Source organism: Mesoplodon mirus, assembly GCF_964341445.2.
Source record: "Mesoplodon mirus genome assembly, chromosome: 11".
Lineage (NCBI taxonomy): Eukaryota > Metazoa > Chordata > Mammalia > Artiodactyla > Ziphiidae > Mesoplodon > Mesoplodon mirus.
The window spans coordinates 68,979,685-68,994,719 of NC_138987.1; the positions used below are offsets into that span (position 1 = coordinate 68,979,685).

General features: G+C 41.6%; 1 protein-coding gene across 1 annotated transcript in view; it reads left to right on the top strand.

Moving 5' to 3' along the window:
* The first annotated feature begins 9 nt into the window (after positions 1-9).
* IRAK3 (interleukin 1 receptor associated kinase 3) overlaps positions 10-15,035 on the top strand; it is a 61,651-nt gene continuing 46,625 nt past the window's right edge. The window contains exon 1 of the mRNA XM_082634569.1: positions 10-156. The gene's annotated coding sequence lies outside the window, so the exon portion shown is untranslated. The remainder of the gene's footprint in view (positions 157-15,035) is intronic.

The window sequence follows — 15,035 nt, forward strand, 5'->3', positions numbered from 1 at the left end:
TAATCGATGATCTCGCCTCAAAACTTCAGTTAGGCTGAGAAAAAGGAGATGGCTTCAGATGAGGGTGGAAGAGAAAACGAGTTACATTCTCGGCGTCATCTGAAGTGAAGGTTTTCTCAGATTTTCCTCCACAAGCTTCTTCAATCTTCTGACCTGGTGAGTTGCTAAAAGTGATAAAAGCGAAGTCCCATTCATCCTTCCTTTCAACAAATACCCATCTCATTCATATACTCTGTCAATAATCACATTAGGGAGACACTTTTAATTACATTATTTTTATTGAAGTATAGTTGATTTTATTTACACTATTTTTTAATAATAACAATCCCTAAAATTATTGAGCACTTTCTATAAACCAGGCTTTCTTAATGAGATAATGCTTAATCCTGGAAGACAAGTCGGAGCCAACCAGGGAAGAGTGGAGTGATGTAGGTAGGTTCTCAAGGGACCAACATCTGCAAAGCGGCGGGGAGCGGGGAGCAAAGCTCAGTGGTTTTTTTTTTTTTTTTTTTTTCTTTTCTTTTCTGCGGTACACGGGCCTCTCACTGCTGTGGCCTCTCCCGTTGCGGAGAACAGGCTCCGGACGCGCAGGCTCAGCGGCCAGGGCTCACGGGCCCAGCCGCTCCGCGGCATGTGGGATCTTCCCGGACCAGGGCACGAACCCATGTCCCCTGCATCGGCAGGCAGACTCTCAACCACTGCGCCACCAGGGAAGCCCAGAGCTCAGTTTGAGTAGGGCACAGATGGCAAAGTATGAGGCTGAATAGATAAAGGCCAGATCACTGCCAAATGTAGAATACATTGTAGAGTCATGACCACAGCCAGGGAAGAAGGGATGTTGCTGTACTAATAAAAGAAATGATGGTGGCGAACACGATGGATCAGAGTGAATATTCATGGTATTGCTGTCATTCCAGTACAAAGATGAGGTGTAGATATACACAGAGTAATGTCATCCCAGGATCCCTTGGAATTTTTATGACGCATTTACTTTGATACACCCACATTTGCCATCCTCACTTTAACCATAACACTCAAAAGACTTAGCAAGTAGAACTCAGAATAGCTGTGGAACGGTCTATTCTGAAACCAAATCCTTAAACCTGATGTTATTGGGAGCTTTTGTCTAAAGAACTAAACTCAGGGCTTCCCTGGTGGTGCAGTGGTTAAGAATCCGCCTGCCAATGCAGGGGACAGAGGTTCGAGCCCTGCTCTGGGAAGATCCCACATGCTGCAGAGCAACTAAGCCCATGAGCCACAACTACTGAGCCTGCGCTCTAGAACCCGCGAGCCACAACTACTGAGCCCGCGTGCCACAACTACTGAAGCCCGCGTGCCTAGAGCCCGTGCTCCACAACAAGAGAAACCACTGCAGTGAGAGGCCCGCGCACCTCAGAGAAGAGTAGCCTCCACTCACCACAACTAGAAGAAAGCCCACGCACAGCAATGCAGCCAAAAATAAATAAATTAAATTAAATAAATAAAACAACGAAAAAAAGAACTAACCTCATTTCCATAAAGACAAGCAAAAAAACCTTACCTTTTATGATTTTACAGGCATTTCAAAAACACATTACTCATTTTAATATAAAGTCATAATAGGATTTATTATATAGAACTAACCAGGGTTGGACTGGGAACCCACCATCTTTTTTTTTTTAATGTCATACTCTTTTGCTTTTTTAAAAAATTTTATATATTTTATTTATTTTTTTTTTTATTTTGGCTGTGTTGGGTCTTTGTTGCTGTGCTCCGGCTTTTCTCTAGTTGTGGCGAGCGGGGGCTACTTTTCGTTGCGGCGCACAGGCTTATTGCGGTGGCTTCTCATGGGTTGTAGGCACGCGAGCTTCAGTAGTTGTAGCTTGCGGGCTCCGTAATCGTGGCTCACGGGCTCTAGAGCGCAGGCTCAGTAGTTGTGGCAGATGAGCTTAGCTGCTCTGCAGCATGTGGGTTCTTCCTGGACCAGGGCTCAAACCCGTGTTCCCTGAATTGGCAGGCGGATTCTTAACCACTGTGCCACCAGGAAAGTCCAAACCCATTGTCTTATTGACTAAAAGCACCATCAGCAAAATTTGATCTCCTCCCTCTTACCATTTACAAAAGGTAAATTTCAGATGGATTGTGGATATAAATGTGAAAGACAAAACAATAAAACTTTGAGAAGATGATATATAGGAAAATATGATTTGGAGGAAAGAAAAGATTTCTGAAACCAGATACAAACTAGCAGTTAACCCCAAAGGAGAAGATTGACAAACTAAACTATATTAAAATGAGGAACTTCTAGTAATCAAAATACACTATAAGAGAGTAAAAGCAAGTCACAGAACAGAGGAAGATATTTGCTACCCATGTAATATACATAATGCTTCTTTCCAGAATATAAAAACAATTGTTACAAATCAAGAAAAAAAGAGAGACAGGCAGCCAACAGAAAAATAGGCAAACAGGCATCACGCTCACACACACACACACACACACACACACACACACACTAAATTACTAATAAACATATAAAAAGATGCTTACCCTCAATGTTCAGAGAAATGCAAATCAGTGCCACAATGAGATATCTCTACACATTCACCAAATGACTAAAGTTAAGAGGTTGACAATACCATGTGTTGAAAAGGTTGTGGATTAACTGGAACTCTTAAACTAGAACTGGCTTCATAGGCATGTAACTTGTACAACTGCATAGGGCCCTGCTTTCAGAAGGACCTTGCATTTGACTTAATGTTCAACTGTCGCCATTTTGCAATTCTTCATAAATTTTCCTTTGAACTTGTGTTTTATAAGTGAAAGCACAACGGAGCATGAGCAGAAGAGTTACACACAATATATAAGTGTGTACACTCTTCCATGCCAACCATTTGCATTTAGCATTCAGGCAGCCCCATTAGTGCAGAATTCTATTAGACCTGTAATGCATGGGAGTTAGGCTAGATTGAAACCAGTACAAGATTAAATTCCCTGGCGGTCCAGTGGTTAGGACTCTGTGCTCTCACTGCCGAGGTCCCGGTTCAATCCCTGGTAGGGGAACTAAGACCCCACAAGCCTCACGGCATGGCCAAAAAAAAAGAAAAAGAAAAAGAAAACAGTACAAGCTAAATGCGTTACATCTGCAGCTTAGTAAAGAGAAAGGGAGGGAGGGTGAAAACAGCTGAAAGAGGCCAAGCTTTCCTTACCAACCAGAATTTACTTTGCAGAAAGAATGGTGTTCTAAGAAACATGAATGACCAAGGAATCCTATCATAACTTTTAAAATTTGTGCTACTTCCCAGCATTAGCCAACCACTTACACTATAAACGAAGATATAGAAGGAAAGAGAGATAGCACAACTATAGTTTGTTTTCCCTTTAGTCCATCCTTATCTGGAAGCTGAAGGTAGAGAGTGTTGGTAGATTGTGCACATAACAGGAAATGAAATAAAAACATTTTGAGTTAATTTCATGCAGCTTTTCCACAGTTGAAGTTAAGAATGAAAAACATAAGCATGTACAGGCTATGAAATACAAATTATGTAATTTTGATGATTCCACACATGACTTTGCATTTAAAACTGGCATTGCACAATATAAAGATCAATGGTAAAATTTGTGCTAATAATTTTAAATGATTTTTTTTCTTTACTTAAAATGACATTAAATAGCAAGTTAAAAAATAATGGTGGGCAGCCTTATTCATAATAGCCAAAAACTAGAAACAACCCAACTGACCACTGTTGGTAAAATGGATTAAAAAATTGTGGTATGTTCATATACTTGCATAGTTTCTACAATGAAAATGAACAAATTACTACTATATACAACATGAATGAACTTCACAAACCTTATGTTAAGCAAAAGAAACCAAATACAAAGAATATGCACTATGAGATTCTATGTAAAGTTAAAAAAGCAAGCAAAAGGGGACTTCCCTGGTGGTGCAGTGGTTAAGAATCCACCTGTCAATGCAGGGGACACAGGTTCGAGCCCTGGTCCGGGAAGATCCCACATGCCGCGGAGCAACTAGGCCTGTGCACCACAACTAGTGAGCCTGCGCTCTAGAGCCCACGAGCCACAACTGCTGAGCCCACACACCTAGAGCCCGTGCTCTGCAACAAGAGAAGCCACCGCAGTGAGAAACCCGCATGCAGCAACAAAGACCCAATGCATTAATTAATTAATTAATTAATTTTTAAAAAGCAAGCAAAATTAACCTGTGGTCTTAGACATCAGGAAATTATCTTTGGGGAGTAAGAAGGGATAAGAACTGGGAGAAGGCACTTAGAAGGACTTCTGGGATGGCTGATTACATATGTTTCCTTGTGATAATGTAGCAAGCTGTTTATACTCAGGGTTTGTGTACTATTTTGTGTATTATACTAAAATTTTTAAATTGTGTTTTTAAAAGTGACAAAAGTTATTTGCTCCCTCTCAGTTTAGATAAGAAAGTTATCTTATGACAATAAAGCACTTAATTGCAGATATGGAATCCAATAACTCAGTATCCTCTATTTTTTTTAAGCTTATATTTTCAAGAACAAGTTTATTTGTTGTCGTTGGGTTTTGTTTTGTTTTGTTTTTGTTTTTGTTTTTGTTTTGGCCACACGGCTTGTGGGATCTAGTTCCCCAACCAGGGATTGAACACCAGCCTTCAGCAGTGAGAGCACAGAGCTCTAACCACTGTACCACCAGGGAATTCCCTCCTCTATTCCTTTAAAGCTGCAATTTCAAAGAAAGTGCTTCATAAATAAAGTCACTAATCTAAACAAATTTCAGTGGTTTTAAAGACCTATCTGCATCTCTCCTCTTCCTGCATCTTTCCTCTTCTTTCTTACTGTCTCTTCTTCTTTCTCCCCTCCTTTTCATTTAATATGTTTGTTCTACCAACTACAGGCTAAAATCTCTTCTAGATTATTCCCAGACTATAATAATTCTATCCTATTCATAGATTGACTCGAAAACCTTTTTTTTTTTTTTTTGGCTTTTAGATAATAATCTGCGTTCAACATTGAAGGAAGTAGAGACTTAACCTGCTGCTATCTTAAAATTTTTTTCTATCTTTAGAGTTTTATCTACAACTCAAGTTTAGGGACCAGAACAGTAGAGGTTTACAAATCTCATGAATTACCGAAAAAGAGCATGGGCTTTTAGAGCTAAATAAATTTGAGTCTGAATCCTAGCTCAATCACTCACTAACTTTCAAGCACCCAAACTTATATCTCCAGGCCTGGATTTTTTCTACTGTAAACTAAGAATCAGAACACCTAAACTGTGGGTTTGCTGGAGGATTAACATATGTAACATTGGAGACAACATGTGTAAAGCACTTAACTCTGTGATAGCAGGTCCTCTACTATCTCACCCTCACTGAATCTAAATAGGTAGGATTTGAGAGTTATTAAGGAATGGGGAGGATGTTAGAAGGAGGGAGGAAAAGCAGGCATTAAACATGGCCAGAGGTAGAAATGAACACAACCACCATGAAACAGACTTTAGAGAAACTTGAATAGTAGGACTTTATTATGTAATAGAGAGTCACTAAGGAAGTAATGTGATGAAATCTCTGTTTAATGTAGATGAATTTGGAAATAAAATGGATTGGGAGAAAGCTAGGCTAGAGAGGCAACACAGTTTTGAGGTTAAGCCTCAGTTTCCTCATCTGTAACATGCAGATGGCACAGATACCTACTTCAAGGAGCCCTCATGTGAATACATATGTGTGGTATAATAAAAAATGTATTTTGTTTTTGTTCTCGGTTCCTGGCACAGAGCTTCAAAAAACCTTGGAATTTCTGGAGTGATCAGAGTATCTTTTGTTATTCACAAAGAACCCCTTTCCTCCATATCTGAATTTATGCTAATTCATGAGGTGACTTAGGTGGGCCTTGAGATAGTTACAAGGAAGGGGCTGGCCAAGCCAGAAAGACCAAGCTTGTGATTAGAGGGTTGGAACTTTCAGCCACACCCTCCTAGATCTTGAATTCAATCAAGTGGTTGATGACTTAATCGATCATGCTTATGTAACAAAATCCTAGATAAAAACTCTGAAACAGTGAGGCTCTGGGAGCTTGTTGGTTGATGAAAGCATCCATGTCCTGGGAGGATGGTACACCTGGAGGTGACAAGGAAGCTCAGGACTCTTCTAGACCTTGTTGTGCTGTTTACCTCTTCATCTTGCTATTCATTTGTGTCCTTCATAATAAAATGGTCATCATATGTATAGTGTTTTCCTGAGTTGTTCTAGTGAATTATCAAATTGGTGGGGGCTGGATTCTGGGAACTCTCAAATGTGTAGTCAAACAGGCAGAAATACATGTAGATTTGGGATACCTGACACTTGCAGCTGGCATCTGAAGTGGGGTTAGTCATGTGGGACTGAGCCCTTAACTTGAAGGACCTGTATTAACTCTGGGTAGTTAGTGTCAGAAATGAAGGCCTTTGACCTCAACTTGTGGGGTCCATGCTAACTCCAGTAGTGAGTATTAGAGTTAGATTCACCTGTAATACACTCAGTTGGTATCAGCATATTGTAGTTGGAACACAGTATGTAAAGTACTGACACGGCGCCCAGTACAGAGGAAGTGCTCAGTAAATGATAGCTGTAATTATTATTGGCTAGAGGCAAAATCATCACTTTTTTCATTTGTTAGACATTTGTTGAGTAATTATCCTGTGCCAAGCAGTATACAAGGTACCCAAAGATGACTAGGGCTGTCCCACTACACTCCAACCCTCAACAAGCCCACAAGGAAATAACAACAACAAAAAGTGATGATGGAAATAAGTACTAAGTGTTATAGAACCAAAAAAGGAATGATTAACTTTGGGAGGTTATAAATGGCCTCACAGAGTGTTTTAGTTTGCTGGGGCTGCTGTAACAAATTACCACAAACTGGGGTTTAAAACAATAGATGTTTTTTTTCTCACAGCTCTGGAGGCCACAAGTCAGAAATCCAGGTGTCAGCGGGGTTAGTTCCTTCTAGAAGCTCTTAGAATCTGTGCCATGTCTCTCCAGTGGCACTAGGCCTTCTACCTTCTGTGTCTCTATGTCTAAATCTCCCTCTTCTTATAAGGACACCAGTCACTGGATTAAGGCCCACCCTCATCCAGTATGACCCCATCTTAATTTGATTGCATCTGCAAAGACTTTATTTCCAATTATGGTCACATTTAGAGGTACCAAGGGTTAGGATTTAAGCACATATTTTGGTATTACACAAGTCAGTTTACAACACAGAGGTGGTGACTTCTCAACTGGTCTCAGTGGAGAAGTATGGGTTCGATACTCAAAAAACACAAACATGGGCTTCCCTGGTGGCGCAGTGGTTGAGAGTCCGCCTGCCGATGCAGGGGACACGGGTTCATGCCCCAGTCCGGGAAGATCCCACATGCCGCGGAGCGGCTAGGCCCGTGAGCCATGGCCGCTGAGCCTGCGCGTCCGGAGCCTGTTCTCCACAACGGGAGAGGCCACAACAGTGAGAGGCCCATGTACTGTAAAAAAAAAAAAAATACAAACATGAAATAACTAGTAAAGACAAATTGGAAAAGACGTAGACACTTATGAGAGACATTACAGAAGAAAAAATTTTGTGACTTATCAAATATAGCACCTAGCACAATGTCTGACACAGCAGTTGCTCAGAAAATTCTTTTGAATACATCAATCAATTAATCAAAATTACTAAGAGTTCCCTTGGCCATGTCACCAGAAACAAGGAGTTGATTTTTCAGAAAATGATCAGTTTGGGGCGTGTTGATTTGAGATGAAAGCAGAAAACTGAAATGAAATAAACAAATACTGGAGACAGGAGTGAGAAGGGAGTCTGCAGGGCAGGCTAGGGCTGAAGACACAAATATTAGTTTGCGGTTTGCAGGGCAGAAATTGAGACACAGATGTAGAGAACAAACATATGGACACCAAGGGGGGAAAGCAGCGGGGGTGGTAGTGTGATGAATTGGGAGATTGGAATTGACATATATACACTAATATGTATAAAATGGATAACTAATAAGAACCTGCTGTATAAAAAATAAAATTTAAAAATTCAAAAAAAACACATGCAAAAAAAAATATATATATATATATGTATATATGAGTGTAGTCCACATAGAGATAATAGATGAAAATGAGATTATATGAAACCTCCAACATCTGGAATAAAAAGATCCAAGAATTCAGCCTGTGGGTGCATAGTACAGGCCAGAGGAAGAGTCAGTTAGGAAAACAGAAGAAACAATCACGAATATAGGAAGAAAATACCAAGCATCATCATAGAGGAAAAAAAGGCAAAAATTCAAGAAAGATGATGTGATGAGAGACTAATGCTCAGAATAAGCCCTGAGGCCATTTGATCTGAAAAATTACTAGTATCTTTAGACCCAAATATGCTGGATATTTTCATATACAGACTTGTTATTGCTTTCATTATCAAGACACCAGATTAAAATCCAAGCTTTTATTTTTCTTTCAAAAGTTAAGAACAATGAAATATATTCAGTACAAGAACAAGAGGAACTATGACCACTATGAAAGGCTACATGATGTAGACAACTAATTACCAAGTGTTGTTAGGATGTGTACTCTGAAACCCAATGATGTGGCATTGTTTCTTGAATTTACGTGCAGAGGGTTTCCTATGAACTGAAATCTGTGTCATTCCCCCCACCCCAATTCATATATTGAAGCCCTAACCCCCAGTATGGGTGAATTCAGAGAAGGGGCTTCTAAGGAGGCAATTAAGGTTAATGAGGTCATAGGGTGTGCTGGAGAACGGAAGGGACAAAACGTATCCACTGAACTGAGAATGCATTTTAAGGCTGAAAAATGAGGCAGGCAGCTCCATACACTCAATGGATCGGTTTATTATAGGGTAACTTACTCACAGGGGGTGATTAGTTGGACAACAATCTGGAAGCACTCAAAGCTGCACTCCACACAGCTGAGGGGCCATTGGGACAATTTTATAGGGTTATGGGGGTAGGTGCTTGGAAACAGGATGTGTACTCCTAAAACAAGATTTATGAAGGGGTAACTAGTCTCAAGGGCACAAGGAATATGTCAGCAACATTTTTCATCATTTGGGGACTAACAGAGCATAGAGGCTACCTGGACCTAATGATCACTAAACAATATCTAATAACTACAAAGCCCTTGGTGACAGAAAAGAGATTCACTACACAGTACAGCCCTAGGTAGGTTCAGTGGAAGGACAGGAGGAACTGAACAGGCCCAAGATGGCCCAGTTATGCTAACAGCCATGCAGGGTGGGGCCCTGATCAGATAGGATTAGTGTCTTTCTAAGAAGAGACACTAGAGAGTTGCCTCCCTCCCTCTCTCTCTCTCCCTCTCCCTCTCCCTCTCTCTGTTGTGTGCATGCAAGTTAGGCAAAAGTTATTCTAGAAATACATTCTGGGATGAAAAATACTGTGAAAATAATTTGAAAAGGAAATAGTGAAATGGGATGAACAATAAAAGTGCTGGAAGAAATTATTTTCTATAGTTGAAGGTTTTCTAATCATAGAGATAATACGTTAACTTTAGTAAGTTTAGAAAACACAAAGTAAGAAAATAAAATCCCCCCAATCCTTTCTATCAACCGTAAAAGGATAATTGTTAAAACTTTAGTATTTATTATGTTGTTAAATAATAGATTTTTAGAAAAATGTTTTGATACCTTAAATGGGAAAAGGCTGAGTTACAAGACAATGCAACCCTAATGTTCCTTAAAAATACAGAGAGAGAGAGAGAGAGAGAGAGAGAGAGAGAGAAAGAGAGAAGGAACTGGGGAATAATTATTGCATGTTACTTTCGTGAGGTCATTTTGATGAAAGCCCAAGAAACCATTGAACTTTCACTTTTTAAAATTACCAAGTAATGCACACTACAAATGTTCTCACCCCATTATTGATCTTTACCCTATTCCTGAACCCCAGGGCACCTATGACCCTCTAGAATAAGGCTCAAGGATGAGATGAAACTCAAAGATGGGATAGGTTAGTGATCTTTGTTTCAAAAATTATTTCTGAAACCAGAAAATTCCCTACGACCCACAAGCCTGTGTGTCCTTTGAACATTCATCCTTAGGGATACTGGGTAAATAGCTGCCACCAAGATAGTTGTCTCATACATATTAAGAGCTGTTATCTGCCTCACCTGCTTTCTCTCACCTGTTTTTAGATTTCTGAGACTTTGATGCCTGTGCTTAGCTGGAGCTTCACCACTGATAATACCATGTATCTGTGCCATTGTCACTTTGGCCTTCAGGGTTTCCTCAGCATCTCCATTTGTAATCTTTGCAGTTCATTACTCTCTTACCTCCAGCTGGGGTGGAAATACTTTCTTCTTCTAGTGTCCAAAACTTGAGGGGGAGGGGTGGCTCTAGAGAGCGTTCCGTGGCAAAGGGCTAGGTCATAGTGTGAAGCAGTTTTGCGGTTTCACCACAGCCCTCTCCTCACTAGAAAGCATGTATGCTGGCAGGGGGTCTGAGTCTTCATGGATTCTGGTGCAGTCTCATGCACGTCTAGCACAGTCTCAGGCACGTCTCATGAACTTCACATTGCTTCCACCCACACTGCCAGAATCATTCTCTACTAACATTCATTTTCTCTCACGGACCCAGTTGTCTCTCTCTGCAATCCAGTTTCCATGCCTATCTCACATCCCACAGATATAGCTGTACATTTGAACTCCAGTTTTGGACAGGGGTTAGTTTCCCTCCCATAGGTTTCAGGTCCTCAGCAAAATCAGGGAGTAATACCAAATGTCTGTTCAGTGAATCAGGATGCATTTAGCTGCAAATGACAAGATCCTTGGTTTAAAAACTGATTTAATAAGGGAATTTCTGTCATATAATTATAAGTCCACAAGCAGGACATTCTCCAGGCATAAAACAAATGAGCAAGTTAGTGACCTTATCAAGCATCTGGTTCTTTCTCTCACTAGATCATCCCTAAGACTCACTTCATTCTAATATTGATCTCTGTGTGGTTCCAGAGATGGCCAGAGCTGCCGCCTGTTCTTATTCAGATCAAGAAAGAGAGAAATCCAAATGAGATTTGGTTCCCGTGGCCATAAATTATTGCCAATTCCAGTCATGTGCCAGCCTGAATCTGAGTACATGGACCATAGCAATTTTAAATATGGAGGTCAAGGTAGACCTTAGCCACATGGGAAGAGCATACCAGGCAAGGGAATAGCAAGTACAAAGGCTCTAATGAGGGATTCTGCCTGCTGTGTTCAAGGACCAGCAAGGAGTCAGTGTGGCTATGCAGAATGAACAAGGAATCGTGATCAGAGGGTAACAGAGTGGATGGGGAGTGGGAGAGAGAATGCAGCACGTATGAAGAATCGGATTTTTCTTCTGACTGAAATTAGAAGCCATTCTTGGTTTCTGAACAGAGGAGAGGCATAATCAGATTTGATTTAAAAAGATCAATCTGGCTGCAGTGTTGAGAAGAGCCTGTAGGAAGCAATAGTGAAAGCTACTTACTACAGTGATCTGGACAAGACATAGTAATGACTCAAACCAGGATGGCGGCTGTGGAGGTGGAGAAAAGTGTCAGATTCTAAATATATTCTGAATAGAGTCAGCAGGATTTGCTGGTGGATTGAACATGGGCTGTGAAGAAAAGGAGGAGCCAAGGATGACTCTATAGATTTGGGTTCAAGCTACTGGAAGGATTCAGTAACCTAGATGAGGAAGAATGTCGAAGGGCAGGTTCAGGAGGCATGATCAAGCATTCAGTTTTGGACATGAGTCTGAAGTTCAATAGAGAGAGGTCTGGGCTAAACATGTACACTTGGCAGTGCTGGGTAGATAGTTGGTATTTAAAGCCTCGAAACCACCTGGGATCACCAAGGGAGTGGGTGTCAATGGAGAGAACTACATACTGAGCCCTGTGGCACTCTGACATTGAGTTAAGGGAGAAGTGGAGGAACAGCAAGGGAAGCTGAAGGGTGACCAATGAAGTCAGGGGAAATGTAAGAGAATGTGGAAGATAAATGAAGAAAGTGTACAAGAAGGAGGGGGTGATCAACCGCGTCAAAAACTACTAGTTGGTCAAGTAAGATGGGGACTGAAACTTGACTATTATCTTCAGCAGTGATATGGACATAGGTGACCCTGAAGAGAGCAGTTTTAATGGAGTAAGGTGGGATGGATGGCCCTAGTTACAGTGGATTTAAGTGAAAATAAAAGGAGAAAAATTAGAGATGAAATAGTCAACTCTTTACTACAAAAAGGAGCAAGGTAATGGGATGATTGTGGCATCAAAGGGGACAATGGGGGCTTCCCTGGTGGCGCAGTGGTTGAGAGTCCGCCTGCCGATGTGGGGGGACACGGGTTCGTGCCCCAGTCCGGGAAGATCCCACATGCCACGGAGCGGCTGGGCCCATGAGCCATGGCCACTGAGCCTGCGCGTCTGGAGCCTGTGCTTCGCAACAGGAGAGGCCACAACAGTGAGAGGCCTGCGTACCGCAAAAAAAAAAAAAAAAGAGGGACAATGGCATCAAAAAAGTTTTTTGGTTTGTTTTAAGATGGAAGAAATAACTTCATATTTGTATGCTGATAGCACTGATCCAGTAAACAGTGAGAAATTGTTGATTTTGCAGAGCGTGCGAACAGCTGCCCTTAATGTCTTTGAGTAGGGGACAGGAGATGGGATCTAGTGCCCTAGTGAAGAGATTAGATTTAGGAGCCTAGATAATTGATCCATGGAAAAGGTGGTGGGAGGGGGGAGTGTATATTAGTACAAATGCAGGTAGGTACCGTCGATGTGGTAATGAGATTCTGTGGAAGTTTTCTCCTGGTGCATCAGTACTCTCAAGATCATCAGCTGAGCATGAGGATGGGGGAGAAGGTGATGGGATTGAGGAGCAAAGAGACGCCATATACTAGTTGTCAAGGAGTTCAGCAGAGTAAATGGACTAAAGGCACAAGCGTGACTGCCTGGCAGCATAAAGGACCCACTTGAGAGCCATGACTTTGATTTTAAACTGAGTCCAATTAACAGGGGTTTTATTCCCCCTCCCTCTTCCAGCTACATTCAGGTGTATGGGTGGAGCTCAAAATTGGAAAACTGGATTTCATCAGTATGGTAGATTTGCCAAGGGAGTTCAACAAAGTGAGAGGGGAGCAAGAGAATGGAGACCATGTGCAAGGGAGGGATTATAATAATTGAATGTGGACTTTCTGGATAAAGAGAAAAGTGAGAACGTCAAGAGGTTGGGGCCAGAGAGGAGGTGGCAAGATTTTGGACTTGGTATCCAGACGGGGGTAGGGATTGTTGGGGTCAGAGTACTAGAGGATAGGAGATGTACTGTTAATGAATCTCGAGCAGATTAATGAAATAGAATTTATGGACGGGGTACAGTTATTGATAATGAGAAGTTCTAGGGGATGAGTAAGTGGCTGAAATAGTGGGGAGGAGAAAATCACTGGAGAAGACATATCGAGGAACTGAGAGTCCAGGGTATGAGAAAGATCATCATCTATTCTACATATATTCTAAATCACCAAGGATTAAGAAGAAATTAGCACTGGAAAGAATTACAGTAAGCAGGAGCTATATAGTGTTAAAATGAGGAGGAGAAATTGAGGTAGGGGAGAGCAGTGGATGATGGCAACAGTGAAGAGTAGTGAGTGATACAACCTGATGATATAAAGTTCAAAAGTCAAAGACAGTTTTAGGGAACAGGGAAGAAGCATAGTCTGATACTGCCAACATTGAAAATGCAAGAAATTTCACATAATCTATACGTAGATTTCGCATAGTCTGGCTTTCACATAAAATTGTTCCTTCTCTGTAAATCAGAAGATCTGGCAAAGCAATCCGTGCCGACTGCTTCACTCAGCCACAGTGATTTCCTGGCTCCCTGGCGAATTTGAGTTTGGCTCCCCTGTTCCAGCAATTCAAGAGCTGCTAGATGAGCCTCTGTTACTCAGCTTATTCAGGTAGTCCCTTTGAGGGGTGTGGGGCTTCTAAAGCGTGTACAGATTGGCTGTAAAATTTTAGCCATTTGAACATTGAAAACAGGGATACAGAAACTCTTGCCCAAACGATGTTGGTTTTACCAATTTTCAAGTAGATTTTGTGGGATATTTTAGCTGAGAACGACCTGGAAATGCACGTAGCTACGAAATGATGGTGCATCATCACTGTTGATCTCTAGAGGGCGTCATTCCCAAAAAGTACAAATCTGAAAGGTTGCAAACAGGTGTTGATTTTTTCAGCGGATAGCCATCGTCCACTCTTCAGTCCTTCAGGCTGGGATTTTTCTCACCACTTTCGAAGCATCCCCTCTTTTTTGGCAGTGGCATTCGTATCATGCCTGCGGTGGGATATTACAGCATAAACGGTAGATTTCAAAACAATAACCAATTTTACTTAAACTCCCTGTTGAAAGCAAGAGGAAGATTCTGTGAAGCACTTTGAGGAAGGAAAAAGTGGTCGAAAAATGCTTCATCAGGAAAGCCCATGGACAAGAGAAGGTAGTAAAACCAGATAGCAGTTTGCACAAAGGACAGCCTCGAGAAGAAAACGACCACACTTTTATTTCACTTCGTTCTCTCTTATGTTTTTCTGTTCTTGGTATCTAGGTTCATCTTTTTCCAATTATTATTTCAGACATACACATTTACCTGTTTAACTTCGGTAAAAGTTGGGAGGAAAATGTGCCAAACGTTTAGAGTGGTTGTCTTCAGCTGGGGGGGGGTGGTGGCGGGTGTGGCTATGAGTGATTATTTTCTTTAAGTTTTTATGAGTTTTCTAAGTGCTCCTCAAGAAACAGGACAAAACGAAATAACTTTGTAAAAAGAAGTCATGACAGGTCATCTCATATCCATCCAGGCCAGGTCGAGGGGGTGGCGGACTCTCCATCAGTTCTGAGCTTCTGGTCTTTCTCCACCTCTCACTCTTTGCTTGGTCTCTTCACTCACGTCCCAAAGCCGGAGGAACTAAAGGACTGTTTAAAACTGAAAGCCAACCTGCAGGGGGAAGCCGGGGCCGGGCGAGCCAGCGCCGGGCCGGGCCGGGCGAGCCCAGGGGCC